Source organism: Protopterus annectens, chromosome 11.part0 (genome assembly GCF_019279795.1).
Source record: "Protopterus annectens isolate FY-2018-M chromosome 11.part0, PAN1.0, whole genome shotgun sequence".
Classification (NCBI taxonomy): Eukaryota; Metazoa; Chordata; order Ceratodontiformes; family Protopteridae; genus Protopterus; species Protopterus annectens.
In genome coordinates this window covers 1126575357-1126593499 of record NC_056745.1, presented here as the reverse complement: position 1 = coordinate 1126593499, position 18143 = coordinate 1126575357, and the positions used below count along the sequence as shown (strand labels likewise).

General features: G+C 44.0%; 1 protein-coding gene across 1 annotated transcript in view; it reads left to right on the top strand.

Moving 5' to 3' along the window:
• Positions 1-18143, top strand: part of MKRN1 (makorin ring finger protein 1) — a 460878-nt gene that overhangs the window by 391029 nt on the left and 51706 nt on the right. The gene's annotated exons all lie outside the window — the stretch shown is intronic.

The window sequence follows — 18143 nt, the reverse complement described above, 5'->3', positions numbered from 1 at the left end:
GCATACAGCATTGGTTTTGGACCAAGACTTTAAAAGTTGGTGTGATCACTTAGTCTATGGGGCGGTTGCAATGTTTGTCAGTAGACTAGATAACCTCAGTTTAGCTACAAGTAGGGAAAAGTTTGCATATGTTCATAAAAGCTAGTTAAAATACTTAGCCTGGCTCCTTGGCAGCAATGGGAAATCCTGATTACAACCCAAGGTTGATTAGTGGCATGAGTTAAGAGGAGGAGGGGGAGCAAGTGTCTGACAGCTTTACCAATACTGTGGGGTGTGAGGCAGTCTGGTCCACTGCATTTCAGGCACTAGCTGTGCTAAAGTGGGTAATAGCCACCTACTGTTTGATTTTGTCCAGTGTTGGAAAGATTGAGCATGCATGTGTGTGTTAAACAGGGGGTTATTGTGAGAAAAAAATTGACCACCTGTGAGAGATCATGGTTTTCCTCGGTTTAATTCAGAGGACATTAGTGGACTAGCCACAATATCCCAAATTGTAGGTATCCACTGACATCACTAATTTATACCTAGCATTGACTCCTTTCAGTTGGGGCATTAGGGGGTCAAACCCAGTGTGCATTTACAATTGCCCATTCATTTGTCCCAGTTGTGCTTAGATTCAGAGCGCAGCTTTGCTTTAGTCTATTCCAAAAAAGAGGATTTCTTGGATGCTCGTCTCACCAGTGGGTCATATTTGATTTGGGAGAAGTTAAAATCTCTTGAGCAGGTGTTTAGGGTGTTTGCCAATATGCAGGCGATCACAGTTGTATAGAACTGGCTCACCTGAGTTTCTGTAGGCTAGACAAAAGTCCTCTCTCTCAACAGTCTGTAGTAAATGGAAAGAGCTTTAAGGTGGTCTGGGTAGCTCAAGGAATATGTACTGCTATAGGTTCATAAGTACTAGGCTAGCTGCCCATGTGGGTCATTTTAAGCCTATTCAATTTCCCTTTTTGTTCTCGAATTAACCTATCCCATTTGGTTAGAGACTGGCCAAACCCATCCCAAGGTAGATAATTATGTACTACCCCTAATGAGTAGCTTGGATCATACTATAGATAATTAGCATGAGATAAGGCATTTAGGAGATGTTCTTCATGAAGTAAGGCATTTAGGATTTGCCTCTGTCCATTAGTAGTAAAGGTGGCAGTCCTGCAGTAAATTGTTCCCATCCGTAGATCCAAGTTGCACTTGAATATGAACAGATATGAACTTTGGAACAGACTCCACATAAAACAAAGTAGTGGAATCATCTTCAAGGTATTACCTGTCTCTCCATACCATTCTATTTGTGTTGCAAAAGAGATTTAGATCCCTTGACAGAATATTTCTGATGCCATTGACTTGCTAATGTGCAGTAAGTCCATCACTATTGGATCATAGGATGCCTTCTATGCGAGTCACAGGTCACCTTTTATCAGTCTGTAGGATAGAGAGTATAGTGACAGGGCTTTGAGTTTGTCTAAGTAGGATGCATTGTTTAGGCCTTGTGTTTTAGTAAGGCATCTCTGAGGGCATTCTAGTTGTTGCGTATCTCTGGACAGATGCATGCTAAAGGGGTGTATTATATTCAGTGACTGGCCTAGTGAGGGCTGAGTAAAGGGAGACAGTGACATCCCTAGATCCAGACACAATACCTCAGTTTGTAAGCTGTGCAATATAGAAGGACGTAACGGTGGATACTGTGGTCAAGTTAGGTCACTGTCCACAAGTTCCCAAATCCTGAACAGTTGGGTCAACTCTTAGGGATGTATTATCAATGTGGTAGTTCCCTGGGGTAGATGACTTCCAAAGCATGTAGAAATGCATTTTTTTGGCATTTGGTTTCAGTCCATGATTTTGGCACCAGTTTATTTGGGACAAACCTTCCTGCAGGATGGCTAGGTCATTTAGGGATTCAGTGACTGCAGATAAACTGCAAGATGGGAACAAACTTAGTCAGCCAGAGCACTTTGGTATTGGGTTTTACTTCAGGAAAGTCTATTCCAAACAGAAGAGGTCCCAGCACAGAACCCTAGGGGACTCCACTGGTGGCTGGTCTCTCTTTGAAGGTAACTTCCCCAATTTTGATTTTGTGCACCTTCTCTGACAGCCAGTTGTTAATGCAATGAGTAACCTAGGGGTATTTCATTTTTCTGGTATGCATGAATGGGGAAATGTCAAAGGCTTTGGCCAGATCGAGGTATGCAGTGTACAGCTTTGTCTTTAACCACTTCTTTGGTGACCTTTTTAAAACAATCCACAAAGTTGAGTAAGCATAACCTGCCTTTGTCAAATCAAACTGAAACTGGTTCAGTATTTGAAGGTTCCCCTTTAGCCTGATTATTTGTCCCAGTTGCGCTTAGATTCGGGGCTCAGCTTTGCTTTTGTCTATTCCAAAAAAGAGGGATTCTTGGATGCTCGTCTCACCAGTGGGTCATATTTGATTTGGGAGAAGTTTCCATTGTATGTCTTTCCATGGCTTTGCAATTGAGACTGGCCAGATGTTCTTCGTGTTTCACTGTTGCAGTCATTACATTTGGGTAATCTGCTGGTAGGTTGCCCTCAGTCGGCCTGATTAACAAAGTCTTGGGTCCTGCGTTGGTTGCTGTCCCTTCTTCCATGACGTCAGGGGTATAAATCATGCAGCCGACACCATTACATCAGTCTTTCTTGCTGTGCGGTGCCCGAAACAGAAGCAGTTCACAAGTGCCGGTCGGCCGACTCCTGAAATTTTCGTTTTCATGTTTCAGAACCGAAGTCTTCAGCTAAAAGCGAAGTACCCCGTTGGGAAACATTTTCTTGCTCCTTACTGATGTCAGTAAAAGTTAATTGCATTACTTGGAAGCAAATACCTCATAAGGGTTTTCATTTGTACTGTATTCCTTGCATAGGCCCTGACCACAACGTACCTTGCTGTCGGTTTTGTTCTAAGTTTAATCAACGCACTATTAAACGTCTGTATATTTTTGTTTCTAAATATTTTGGCTCGCTATTTAATTATCCAGAAATGTCTGTTAACAATCCGACTACCGGATTACCTAAAAAATGCAAAGAAAGAGACAAGCCGTCAAGGTCCAAAACTGACAACGCTTCTCCTAAGCCAGTCGCCAGTTAGCCGGTACTCAGTGAGGCGCTTACGCAGCCCCTGATACCTGCCACTTCTGATTCGCAGTCCTCTACTGAGACCCATTTGGAGTCCAGTATGCCATGAGATGCTTCAGTTATGGAACCCGTGGATGTGTCTACCTTAGATGGGTCTTTCGCCGCTGTGCAGGCACCGGCTTCTGATGGTGTTTTCAGGCCTATAGATTTGTATATTAGACAGATGCCATCTTAAAAACTAAGGCCAAAATCTAAATCTATCTATCTAGTCTAAAAAAACGACGCCTGGGCCAAATGTACAGGCCCCTATGCCTAAAAAAACAAATTATCAAAATGGCTGAAGATTTAATTACTCTGATCGGGGTAGCCAACCCCCTCCTAAGAGGCCTAGGCAAGAGATTGATTATGAATCTTCTGAACAGGATTCTATTTCTTCTGACTCTTCTAATGAACAGGATTTGTCTATACCTACTTATGAGGACTCTGATGCAGAAGATTCCATTCCTTCTGCTTCTTCCCCAGAGGATTTTTCTTTTGGGGAAACTACATACCTTAAGGGAACATTTGCACTGGCAAAGTCAGGATTTCTCTGAATCTAAAAAGAGACTAGGGGATTTTCTTCTTCTTCCTCAGCGTAGGCCTTTGGCTATACCTCCTGTTCTAGACATTGTTGTTTGTTTTTTTCAGAATCTAGTATGGCTCCTTATTCTCTGCCTCCGGCTCCTTGTAAGCCAGACAGATAATACAGGCTTCCTGACTCCCACAAATTCCTTTTCAAAAATCCTATTGCAGATCCTGAAACCATTTCTCAGGGTCCCAAGGGCATTAAGGCCTCTACTGCTAAAAATCCTACCCCTTCTGATGGAGATTCCAGGGAACTGGATAGATGGGGTAAGAAGGTTTACACTTCTGCAACCTTGGCAGTCAGGGCTTTAAACTGTTTCATATGCTTAAATGTCAACAGCATATCATGGGACTGCTTAAACAGAAAATGATGTTAATTTCTGACCGTGTGGAAAATAAAGATTTACAGGATTTATTGCATTCAGCTGAACAAGTTGGAAAACTTACTTTGCAATGTGGTTTTGATTCTTTGGAGGCCTCTTGCAGGGCTGCAATAACTGGGTCTGCTAAGAAGGCATGCTTGGCTCAAAGTGCAAACTCTGCCTGATCATGTTAAAGCAAAATTATTGGATGCTCCTTTACAATAGGACCGTCTCTTTGGTAATAAGGCTGAAGAAGTTTTAAAAAAGATGCAAGATAAAGCTACATCTATACAAACTGTGAAAGATTGCTTAGAAGTGCAACCTCCAAGATTTAGTAGGTACTGGCCTACTAAGAACTGGTAGTTTCCAGTTCCTTCGAGAGCCACTCAAGTCAAACCCTGACATTCCAAAGGCTCCAGGTTTCAGTCACAAGGGACTTTTAGAACAAAACAATGGGGTGCCTCCACCTCCAAATTGGGAAACAAGGCACCTCCGTATGGTAAACGGTCTCAATGACTTCTCTCTACAGTTACCAAGCACTTACCTTTTAGCCGCCCCTTTGGGGGGGGGGGGGTAAACTGGCACTTAATGCAAAAAAGTGGCAACTTATAACCCAGGACAAATGGGTTTTAAATATAGTATCCCAGGGATACAGATTTCATTTCCATACATTGCCAATCCCAAACGGATGGCCAGACCTGCCCCCAAATCAGTGGGCAGAGGCCCAGAAACAAGTACTGTCCCTCATGAACAATGGGGGTCATTCAACCAGTACCAGAAGAGGAAAAGGGACAAAGCTTCTATTCAAGACTTTTCCTGGTACCCAGAAAAACAAATCTTGGTGTGCATTTCTGGACTTAAACACATTTCTGGACATTCCAAAGTTCAAGATGCTGACTCTTCAGTATTTGCTTCCTATGCTAGGCAAAGATGCCTGGTTGGTAACTCCGGACTTAAAAGAAGCTTACCTGCATATCCCAGTCAGGGAATCTTGCAGAAGATACCTTCGCTTCAAAGCAGACTACTTGCATTGCCAGTTCTCTGCACTGCCCTTTGGCTTATCTACTGCGCCCGGGGTCTTCACAAAGTGCCTGGCTCCAGTAATTGCATTTTGCAGGCAAAGAAATATTCAAATATATCCATACCTGGACGATTGTCTAATTCAGGCAGAAAACAAGGACATTCTTCTAAAGCATCTGGCGTTTGTAAAAAGGGTTCTAACTTGTCTAGGGTACACCATAAACAAAAAGAAATCACAACTGGTACCCTCTCAAAAAATTACATTCCTGTGTGCAAGCTTAAATACAACTGCCCAGATGGCTTACCTTGCGTCGGAAAAGCAAATTCATTAGGTAACTTGCTTCAAACAGGTGGCCACAAAATCCCTGCTATCTGAAAGACAAATTCTGCAAGCCTTGGGGTTCATTGCCTCCTGTATTCTTCTAATTCTATATGCAAGACTGCATATGAGGAAACTTCAGTGTTATTTAAAAAGTTTATGGAGTCAACGTTGTCACAGCCTGGAAACAATGATTCCTATCATACCTTACCTGCAGCTTGAGTTCCTATGGTGGGCAGAGGCCTGTCACCAAAACATTCACTTCACCCCCCCCTGCCGCCCAAACTCTAACAGATGCATCAAACTATGCTTGGGGTGCTCATCTGGCAGGGAACTGCCTTCAGGGCAAATGGAGCCCAAATCAAATGCACCTTCATATCGATCGGAAAGAGCTGCTAGCTGTACAGAATGCTCTGACAGCCTTCAAGGACTACCTTCATCCAGGGCAATTAACTGCAGTGTTGTCTGTCTTTGTGGTACATAAGCAGGGGGGTACATACTCCTACCCCCTTTGCAGACTAGCCATGGCACTGTGGAACCACGGCCTTGACCTACCAAATACAACTACAAGTTCCATTCCTGCCAGGAAAGCTGAATACTCTGGCAGAGGAACTAAGCAGAAATCTCATGGACCCACACGAATGGAAACTGGAACCACGGATTTTCAACATGTTGACACGCAAATGGGAGTCCAGACATAGATCTTTTTGCCTCATCCCAGAACTGTCAGTTGGACAAATTCTGCACAAGCACTCATCACAAAAAAGCTTGGAAAGTGGATGCTCTATCATTCCGCTGGAAAAACCTTGGAAAGTGGATGCTCTATCATTCAGCTGGAAAAACCTATCCAGTCTATTTTCCACCTCTGCCTCTGCTCGCCAAAGTTCTACTAAAAGTCAAAAAGGACAAACCAAAAATTATTCTGATTGCTCAAGACTGGCCTCGCCAGCACTGGTACCCACTCCTGTGCAATGTCACACCTTCCACTGTGGCACCTGCCTCAGACACCTTACTTATTGTCTCAGCAGAACAACCAAATTCTGCACACTTGTCTCCAAACTTTGAATCTTGCAGCGTGGCTGCTTACCTAAATTCACCCTTAACATCCCTCAGCAAACCTGTGATGGATGTCATTTTGGAAGCGAGAAGGCCTAGTACTAGAAAATCTTATGCTGACATATGGAAAAGATTCTGTGTCTGGAATAAGCAACAAGGAATAAGCACAGCAGTGCCCAGTATTCCTCAAATTTTACAGTACTTAACTGAGGTGCTTCACAAGGGCTTGTCCTTTTCTTCCATCAAAATCCATGCCTCAGCCATTTGAGCTCATTACAACACAGACCCTCCCCTCTTCTCCTCTCATCCTCTGCTAAAGCAGCATCTCAGAGAGGCCAAAAACTTAAGACCACCCAGGAGAGCTCCAACCCCGGCCTGGGACCTCAATTTTGTATCGGAAAAACTCTCTCACTCCTTTCGAGCCAGCTGTTACTGCAGACTTAAAATTTCTCTCCTGGAAAACAGCTTTCCTTTTAGCAGTCACTTCAGCTAGAAGGATTTCTGAACTACAGGCTCTTATGGCAGTGGAGCCTTTCATTATTTTTCTTGCGGACAGGATGTCTCTCAGGATCAATCCATCCTTCATGCCTAAGGTGGCATCCAGTGTGGCACCATTCATTTGCCAACTTTCTTTCCCAATCCACAGAACAAGGGGGAGCGGATTCTGCATTCATTGGATATACACAGACAACTTAGATTTTACTTAAACAGGACAAAAATCTCTAAGAAAATCAGAACTCCTGGTGGCATTTGCTGCAGGGGCAGAGGGAAAGGCTATTTCAAAGCAGACTATTTCCAAATGGGTAAGCCATTGCATTAATTTCTGCTATATGCACCATGGTAAAACTATCCCCCAGGGGAGCAGATCTCATTCCACCAGGGCTGTATCTACTTCTACAGCCTTTCTCAGAGGTGTTCCTACCAGAGACATTCTAGAAGCTGCTACCTGGAGCTCAGTTCATACGTTCACCAAACATTACCATTTACCTTTCTTCTCTAAATCCAGAGCTGGCTTTGCCACTGCTGTCCTGCAGGGCCTTATAGCTGGTCCTAATGCTGTATAAATCCATCCTCCCAACCATAGCTTTGGGAATAAACCCAAATGTAATGACTGCAACACTGAAACGCGAAGAACCATAGTACAGTTGTGTACATAGTTTCATAGTTTTTAGTACTAAGCTAACTGCCCTCGCAAGCTATTTTAAGCTTAGCCAATTATCCCTTGTGAAACTCAAACCCTGCACCTTGTGTTTATAATGCAAACACCTTAGCCATTAAGCCACCTTTCCAACCCCTCACTTACCATAAATGTAGATGTTCGAGTGTATTCACTGTTGCAGTCTTGGTTACCTACCCTCCAGCCCCGTTTTTCTCTTACTTTACCTCTACTTTCTTTTACTATGCTTAAAAGCCTTTTTGGTGTATTTGATTTTGTTTGGAGGTATATTTTTTGTGTTTTTTAATATATATATATATATATATATATATATATATATATATATATTTTTTTTTTTTATTTTGCTCCCCATTTGGGGGGCACCTGACATCTGGAGCAAGAAAAACTGATGTAATGGCGTCGACTGCATGTTTTATACCCCTGATGACCTGACGTAATGGAAGAAGGGACAGCAACCGACGCAGGACCCAAGACTTTGTTAATCAGGACGACTGAGGGCAACCTGCCAGCAGATTACCAAAATGGTAATGACTGCAACAGTGAATACACTCAAGCATCTACATTTATGGTAAGTGTACACAATTGTACTGTTTATGGCTCTGTAATTGCCTAGGAATGGTCTTTCCTTATGCAGCAAATGACTGTAGCTGTTCCCTTTCGCTTGGTACAAAACCTGCATGGAGGCTGAGATTGAACAGTGCTGAGAATGTGACTAAATCATGTTTCATAGTATTTAAGATGCATCCAGGGATTATCAGGACCCATCAGTGCAGTATTTTTAGCTTTTGATAGCATTATGACTTGCCTTCAGCTATCACATAAAACAAGTCAGTTTCAGGTATATGTAAAGGGACAGATGGAGGGGTGAGATGTGTAAAGTTGAAGCTGAATTTATCAGCCAGCAGGTTCATTATGTCAGTCTCAATATGAGTAGCATTCGCAATCAGATGAACACATTGCTGCATTGTGATTTTCAGATTGCACAACTTGGTCTAATTGTCATTGGCTTGTGTAGCTGTTTTAGCCTCAGACTTTGATGGATTTTATTAAGCTCCTGAGTTTTATTTCAGTGCCAAGGTCTAGAACATTCTGGGATTTACTTCTAATTTTGGTCAGAATGTTCTTCCTTTTATTGTAACGCTTGTTGATGTGGTTCCTCTATGTGGGTTTGTTTTGGGGTTTGCTCTAAACTTGTTCCTACAGGGTTCAGCTGTATCTAAGCAACTGTTTACATGCTGGTGTAGTGTGGTGGTGGTGTACATTTCTGTGTGTTCAGTGTAGTTAACTGGGTTTTTTGGGTATTTAAAGCTTGTCAAAGCATCACTTAAGAGTAGGTAGATTGTCTTGAGGAAATTTCTAAAGGTACTTTGGTGGAGGGTAACTCTGGTTTGTTTTATTTTGAAGGAGACTGCTTTATGGTCAGACCTAACAAGTGATGAAGATATGCAAGGGGTGGTACAAGATCCTACAATATTACTGGGGACAAGATCCAAGATGTTATTTCCCCTAGTGGGTACTCTAATTCTTCCAGGGCATTTGTAATGACAGTCCAGGAGTCTTTGCTTGGCCACTAGTGGTGGTGTAGGTTTCCCAGTAGTTGAATGGTATTAGGTTTAATTCTGAGTGATTCTAGTTCCTGTGTGTAGGTGGTGTGGCTTTCTTGTGTCCTAGAGGGAGTTCTATATTTAGCTGATACATGGTATGGGACCTTTCTGATGGCTATTTGAATATGAACAAGCTCTAGTGCATTGTACTACTTTACCAGCCTTGATGACCGTCTCTCTTCTAGATATAGATTGAGACACTGCCCCCCCCCCCCCTCCGTGCAGTAGCTGGTCTAAATGTGTAGACGGTGTTATAGCCCTGCACAGCCAGAGTGCTATCTACTATTTAAAATCATGTCTGTCTCTACACAGTGTCCTCCAGAGTAGGAAGGGCTTCTAGGGAACAGTTTTCCTTGTTTAGGCTGTTAGCATTGATCAGTAACACCTTCATATTTTCCTTTTCTTTTGTTGGTGGGTTTAACAGGTTTGCATTGCCTAAAAAAGCAGTATGGGGGTAGACAACCAGTTTGCTAATTGAAACCCTAGCATGGACAGATGCTGGATATCCCCAGCAAAGCAAATTGGTCTGTCGATCTTATCCTGCCATGCTGACAAATTAGACACCCTTTGACACTGCAGTTTCTTTGGAATTTGCAAATGGGTTCTGAACTTTGCTGTAGATTCAACATGCTCCCAGATGAAATAGCAAAATTATTTGCTTTTGAAAAGCATTTTCTTTGTCTTATTTTTGTATTTAAGTGCAAACTACCAAGCATTAGTTAAGTAAGCAGACTGAAACTCATAAATATCAGATGCTGCAACAAGAATTCCAGACGAGGCCCTAAGAGGTGATTTTAAATTGTGCAACATTTAAAGTGGGGAAAGTCTGCCTTTGGGGATATGTTATCTATACCAGCAGGGACATTTTTGCTTGGGATACAGTGGCTGCTGGCATTTGATGGCCTTTGCTTAAAACTGTTTGCTCCCCACCCCTCCACTCCCATGCCATTTTTAGTATAGAAAGACTCTGTGGTCAGTTTTTTCACATATAGTAGGGGTTATCCTACAAAACAGTAGTACTTCCATTGTAAACAGTCAGAAGCCAATTTAAACAAAAGAGGGCATTTGAGAAGTAAGCTTGGAGCACAGAAGGCAGAGGTAGGCAGTGATTTAGGTGGAGGTATTTTTTCCCCTCCCAAGACTGAAGTGAAGAATGTTAATACAATTCCCTCAACCCACCCTTCATTTTCCACTTCTGTCCAACTCCATCAGCTCACTAGGAAGCAGACTCTCCCTTACCAGGGAAAACTGGTTGAGCAAGAAGTTGTTGCATAAGAGTAGAGGTTGGAATTCAAGGCCTTTTCTGTTCATGGGAGTGCTTCTCATCCGAGTAAGTCATCTTCTTCTGGCATTGCCTGCACTGGAGGAGCTTTTACATTGGGGTGGTAGAGAGTATGAGGTAGGGGGGTTATTCTAACCTTTCCCTAAAAGTGGATATTTGAGAGATCTATTCTTAATGTACCTAGGCGGGTCTATATTACTACGTTAAATGATATTTCCATCTAACACCTCTCCATAGACACAAAATCATCGAAATTCATTTCCACGAATTGTGGAATTTTTTTCCCAGGTTAAGGAAGTAGTTGGCCAACTCCAACTTTGCCCTTTTCCCCACTGTAGTGTGATCTCAGAGTTGGTATGTATAGTTGGGGGGGGGGGGTGAAGCCTCCACTTGGGTGAGTGCAGTGTGTTCTGTTGTGCTATGGGCAATTGTTTCATTGCCCGGGGTAAAATTCTGCGATTTTTTTTGTGGAGATGAATTTCAACTTTTTTGTGTCGATAAAGGTGTTCAATGACTATGTCTCTCTATGAAATAATATAGACCCATCCAGGCTGAGTAAGTTTGAGGATAATAAAATTCATGTTAACTCTACAGTCTTTCTTTCTCTCTGCCAAAAGATGTCTTATTTTACTTGGATCTAAATGATGCTTAGCCGTGCATCCCCATTCACGCAAGGACTACAAACATTACCTGAGGTTTATCGCAGAATAAACCCACTTCCATTTACGACTGCCTTTTTGCTGTGCTTTAATCAGAATTTTGAGAGTATTTGAGTCCAGTCTTTGCCCACCACAGGATATGGGTTTATTTGTTTACCCTATTCTACATGGTTGCTTAATTGAAGCAACCTTAACTGAGGATATTGTTGGGTCTCTAGGTACACTGTGTACTACCTAACCAGTCTGAAGATGTTCAGCATAGTATTCAGCAATGTTCACTGCAATCACTATTGCAGTACTGAGTATAGAGAAGTTCTGTCTGTAGGAATCTGTTTTCAAACAGAATTTCACCATCCCCCAGCTGGTGGACACCCTTTCTACACAGCATATAAAGGTGTCATTAGCTGGCACCATATTCTGGTCTCTTGCTGTGACATTGAGGCACAATGCTTGGTTGCATCATCAATTTGTCAGGCTTGAGACCAGAGACTCATCAAAGCTAAATATCCATTGGGGGAACCTTCCTTTTAGTGGGGGTTGTGTTTTGATTTATGTCAGTCAATAACTGCATTGCTCATAGAAACATTCCGCACAGGGACTTTCATTCTTATTGCTTATTTTGCTTTGACTCTGTCCCTAATCATCAGTTTTGTGCCTATTTAAATGGAAAGACTGTTGGACACTGGGCTGACTCACTCAGATACCTTGGGAAGGGTAGTGTTAGGCCTCTGCATTCTTTGTTGTTGACAGGTCCCAGAGCTGTCAGCCAAAAAAAAAAGTGACGAGCGTTAAAGACTGGGAGTTAGGAAGGTTGACACCCTCATGGTGTAGAACTCTCCAGCCGGGCTTGAAATCGTTTTTCCAGAAAAGTGCTTTTGGAGCCCGCTATACTAACAGGTGGACATCTGTCAGGTCTGAGGCCATTTCTCAGGTTCCACCTTCCAGCGCATGTGTTCTTGTTTTGGAGGAAGAGGATGGAATCCCTTTGGTAGTCAGGATCTTCCTGGGTCCAGGCTGCAGCTGCCCGTCTGTGTTTGCAGGCCTTGCCATCCACCAGACCAAAGCCTGTGGCATTCAAGTCAAAGCAGCATTTGGGGTTGCCACAGTAGCTTATCAAGCTGATGCAGGATTCCATGATATTCATGAAAATCTAAGCAGCCTTCCCTGGAAGCTTGACCTACGGCAGGAACTCCCTCCAGGAAAAGAAAAGGGGTCATGTTACCCAAAGAGGATTCCTGTGATTCTCATCAAGAACTGGCTTATGTGTAACGTGTACCCTCCGGGCAGTATCTTGGCTCTGCTCGGATTCTGAAGACACCTTATACGCAGTTTCACTTCCTGAAAATTCTGTAGTTTCTAATTGAAGGACTCCTTCATTCTGTGAAATGGAGAGTTCTGTCAGGCTCCAAATGTGTGCAGACATCCAAGTCTGCATGAATCAAGAGTTATGGTGATTCTGCCAGTCCATGAAGTATTGGATGATGTGTTCCGAGTTGTGTCTTTGCAGTCTGTTCCCTACCCTGTGCTGCAAGGAAGCCAGATCATTACCTGCAGAGTGCTTGATATCAGTAAACATCTTTACAAGAACCCACGGGTAGATCTAGCTGTGGTGCCTGTAGAGTCCGCCAAGGGAAGCACAGAGCCTGCATCCAAGAACCCCTCTCCAAATGATGGAGAAAGTAGATCCTTGGACCAGTTGGACAAGAAAACATGCACTACAGCTGCCCTGGCTATGAGAGCTCTCAGCTGTCAGTTCACTTTCTCCAATATCATGAGTCTGTGCAAGAACTGATTAAAGCCAGTGCAGAGGGGATTCAAGATAATGACCCCAAGAGGGACATTCAGGAATGTCCAGGCACTCACTCAAATTTGGCTGTAATGTTTGGTATGCATCATACAGGGGAGCAGCTATTGGGTCTAACTAGGAGACTTGCCCAGCTGAGGAATGAACTCCCCCCTCTCAGATAATGGTAAACCTGAACTCGCCTTGGACAAGTTTTTTTTTGGACATCCTGTTGAGTGTGCTTGAGACTGGATGAGAAGAGGAAGACCAAATCAAGGAACTCTCTCCACCACCTAGATACAAAAATAAACTGTCTTGTAAAGACTTGCCCTTCCTTCCAAGCAAGACAATTCCAAGCATCCCTTGAGGAAAAGGACCAAGTTCTATGAAAAGTGGCAAAAAGACGGTCACTGCAGATCTTGGGGGGAGGGGGATGTCTGCATCTATATTACCCAATTGAATGTTTAGGTTAGCAAATACCTAAACGTTCTGGTAACATCAAAAAAATTAAAACCAACGGCTGATTTAACAGAGAATGAATTCCCTCGGCCGCAAAAAAATAAATCAATACAATTTTAAACCAAAAGGAATTGGGGGGGGGGGGTTGCCCCTCCCCCCCCAATGTTGTAGGGCTGTGCCCCCCCCACACACACCCTCTAACTAAATATACCAACTCAGAGATTGCTGTACAGTGAGGAAAGGTGCAAACTCCACATAACATCGAAGGGAATTCTTTCCCTGCATTAAATCGTCTGTTCATGGTTTTTTGCTTTCGTTACCAGTTCGATGTTTATGTATTTGCTAACCTAAACATTAGATCAGGTAATAGGAACCCTGTCTGTAGGGAGTAGATGTGACTTATGAGCACTTCCCTAAACTTCCACACCCCAGCCGCAACTCTCCTCCTTCAGTCCACACAAGAAGTAAGAGAAAAGCTTTCCAAATCTTCCACAGCTTGGGAACAAATCACCCAGGAAAAGTGGGTGCTCCAAACCATAGAGAGGCTACTTTTTGCAACTGTGGAAAATTCCACCTTTTAGGAATACCTTCAGTCCTAAAATGACACCTTATTCCCAACCAGATACTGGACCCTTCTACAACAGAGACCCATTCAGGTGGCTCCCACATGAGGCAGGCACACAGGATTCTATTCAAGGCTCTTCTGGTTCCCAGAAAGGAGGGATCATGAAGTCCCATTTTGGACCTTACAGGCTGAACAAATTTTTAGTGGTACCAAAGTTCAGAATATCACCCTTGGCAAACTTCTACTTGTCATGCCAGCAGAATGGGTGGGAACCTTTGACTTGAAAGATGCCTGCATTTACATTCATATTGTACAGGAACACAATTCTTATGCTTCAGAGAATTTGAGTTCCCTCCTGTAATGTTGGTCCTTACCATTTAGCTTATCTACTGCACCCCAGGGTTTTCACTAAATGTCTTGCACCAATCATTGCCTTTTGCAAGGCCAAATGGGTGCTTATCAGTCCTTAACTAGTTGACTGCCTGATACAAGCAGCATCCCTAGAAAAGCTGCACAGAGCCATGCAAACATATGGCATGCTTTCTTAAGGTAGGTCTGTCCCACAATGTCCAAAAGTCTCAGTTGTGCCCCCCTTTTTGTGGGCAGTCTTGGACTCTACTCATACAAAAAAAATTTTCTTCCACAGGACAAGATACCATCTCTCTCTTGCGCAAACTAGCATATTCGCAGCTAGAAAGCCATCTCAGCCAGAGATTTCCTGATGTTTCTAAGTCACTTGGCTTTTTGCATCATGATAAAAATCTAGATCCATCAGAGCCACAAGGGCGGGAGACTTAAACCTCGACACGGCTATTAATAGGACGTGCTGGAGGGATAGATTCATCACCCAAAGACTTCCTATGATGTGGAATAAAATCCCGGTATATGTGAGGCAGAGCACCTCGCTGGCCTTGTTCAAGAGAAATCTTGACCAATGGATGGGAGATCGCAGATATACCCCAGGGATTACCTCAGTGTCACTGCTCAACAGAGGCACAGCAAAATAATGGGTATAGTTCCCCATACTAAAGGGGTGGCGTAAGCCACAAAACTATGGGCTAGGCTTGTAAATGCCCTCGGGCAGATAGCCTAGTATGAACCTATGAACCTATAATCACTGAACCAAAGTGCACAGGAGAAAGTTACTGTTCTTTTTTTTTTTAAGAGATCCCAGCACCAATATTCCGAGGAAGCCACCATCTTTTCCTCCCTTACGTAGAGAGAGCACCACAAACAAAGGTGTACCCTTCAAGACATGCCAGGTGCTGACATCAGACTGCTCAGATTTCGCCTTCGAGGGGGGGGGGGGGCTCACCTGGAAAATTAGTGATAGTGACATGGGACAGGTAAATGTCAAGACAACTGGGGCATGAGACAGGTAAATGTCAAGACAACTTATAAACAAATGGAAATGATGGCAGCCATTCTAGCTGTGAAGGCTTTCAAAGGCAGACAGAAGCTGGGACCCATTAAAATCCTAACAGACTAACACCCCAGTCATGTGGTACTTAGGCAGGGGGGTATTCACCGTGTCTGGGTAGGTTTGCAATGAGAGTTCTGGCATCTAACCGTAGAGTTGTGCCTGCTCCAGTGGGTCTTTCAGTACCAAGGAGGGAAATCTTAGCAGTCAGCCAGAGGGACAGAGCAGGATGCAGTGTACTAAGAGTGGCCTTAAATGCTCATGCATGTGTGCACACGCTCGCATCTCCATACATCTCATGCACATTCACACATGCTCACACACACACGTGTGCTCGCGCGCACTCGCTCTTACACTGACGGTCTCCCACTGACCCATGCTCTCTCACCGACTCTGAGACACACTCTCGCTATAGTGCGTGTGCTCTCTCGCTGGCGTGCGCTGGCGCAGTCTGCATGCTTTAGCTCTCTTGCTGGCATATATGGTCTTGCTCTCTCACTGGCTCTCGCTCTCTCTCGCTGGCTCTCGTTCTCTCTCTCTCCTGCTGGTGCGCGCACTCTCTGGCTGGCTCGCGCTCTCAAGAAGGCTCCCTGTCTCGCTGGAGCATGCTCTCGCTGGCGCGTGCTCTCGCTCCATCTCGCTGGCGTGTGCTCTCGCTCCCTGTCTCGCTGGTGCGTGCTCTCAACGTGCGCACTCTCATGCTCTCTTACACTCACTGGCATGTGTGTCTCGCTCTCTCCTTCACTGGAGTGCATGCTGTCACGCTCTTTCTCTGGTGCTCTCGCACTTTCTTTCACTGGTGCTCATGCTGTCACTGGCGTGTTCTCACTCTTTTGCTGCCGCACGCTCTCACCCTCTTTCGCTGCCGCACGCGCTCGCTCTTTTTTGCTGGTGCACTCTCTCGCATGCTCACTGGCACATGCGCTGTTGCTCTTTGTCGCTGGAGCACGCTCTCTTGCTGTGTGTCTCGCGCATGCTCTTGCCGGCGTGTGCATGCTCTTTCGCTGTCGCGCGCTCTTGCGCTCGCTCTCTCGCATGCGCTCTCTCACTAGCACGCCTGCTCTCACTGGTGTGCGCTTTCACTCTCACTGACGCGCCCTCACTCTCGCTCTCTGGCACGCGCTGTCTCGCTTTCTCTCGCTGGCACGCGCTCTTTCTCACTGGCACGCGCTCTTTCTCTCACTGGCACGTGCTCTTTCTATCTTGCTGGCACGCGCTCTTTCTCTCTCACTTACACACGCTCTTTCTTTCTTGCTGGCTTGCGCTCTTACTGTCTCAATGGCGCACGCGCTGTTTTGCTGGCATACACAGTCTCGCCCGTGTGCTCTCTCTTGCTGCCGTGCTCGCTGGTGCTCTCTCGCTAGCGTGCGCTCTCTCTCGCTGGTGCGCACAAGCTCGCCCTTGCTGGCAAGATCGCTGGCGGGCTCTCTCACTGGCTCGCTCTCTTGCTCGCTGTCTCTCGCTGGCTCACTCTTTCACTAGCTGTCTCTTGCTGGCTTTCTCCTGCTGGTTGGCTCTCTCTTGCTGTCTCTTGCTGGCACTCTCTTGCTCGCGCGCTCTCTCTTGCTGGCAAGCTGTCTCTTGCTGGCGCTACTCGCTGGCTCGCTCTCTGTAAAATAAAGGAAAGCTGCTCAGTGGTTCTGTCACGCACTTGAGAGCAGAAAAAACACAGAGCTTCTTGTCTGTGGGGAATTCACCCACAAAGATGCAACATCCCACAGAGTGGGATGCACTGTATTTGTGAGCGGCTTTAAACACATGCACACACACTTGCATCTCCCTACATCATTTCCCCCCACACAGACACTCACGCACACACTCCCAAAAATGCAACAGTAAGAGACTGCTTTTAATCAAGGACACTTAAAATATTATTCACTTGAGAAAATGACAGAACAGAGTGAATTGATTTACATTTTGTAAAATAAAAGAAAAATCTCTTTTTACTGTTGATCAAGGAAAGTGACAGAACCACAGAGGGACACTCATTTTACTTAGAAACTAAAAAGGAATAAAAGTTATACATTTTTTAATAAAGTGCTTTTTATTCAGATGCTGTTAAAAATAAAAAAAAAAAAGGGAAGGGGAGGGAAATCTTTGCAAAAGAAACACACAGGCTGATTTCAGAAAAGCATTTGAGGTTGGTTTTTCTGATTCCTTCTACCTCAGTAAAGGAATCGGCAAAAAGTTTTCACTTTTTTTTTTCCTTTTTAGAGCGATTGAATAACAAGCATACTTCAATTTTAAAAAAAAAGTACTTTTTTTATAAATATTTTTTTAAATTTCTTCCAAGTCTTTTGGGTTTCTAGTACCATGACAGAAATGGGCCGCATTCTTAAGTCAAATTATGATTAAAGTTTGTGAAATTAGTATTGTTTAAATCTTTGTTAGTCAAAAGTCCTCTTTGCAGCACCCGCAATGTGCCCAGTAATGACTCCTCCTGCACTTCGTACGGAGTTGCATGCATCTGTAACGTATCCAAGTACAATTGTAAATTATTTTTTATAAGACCCATTGTTCCAACTACTACTGGAACTTTCTGGGTAACCTACTTTCACATTTCCCTCATTTCTACCTGCAAATCCTGGTATTTTATGATTGTGTCTATCTGTACAAAAGACGCCACTGGGTGTAGTAATTTCAGTGATCAGTGCTACTTTTGTCTTCTTTTCATGGACTGCTATATCTAGTTTTCTCGCATTTATCTTTTTGAACTGTTGGTAGTGGATGATTCT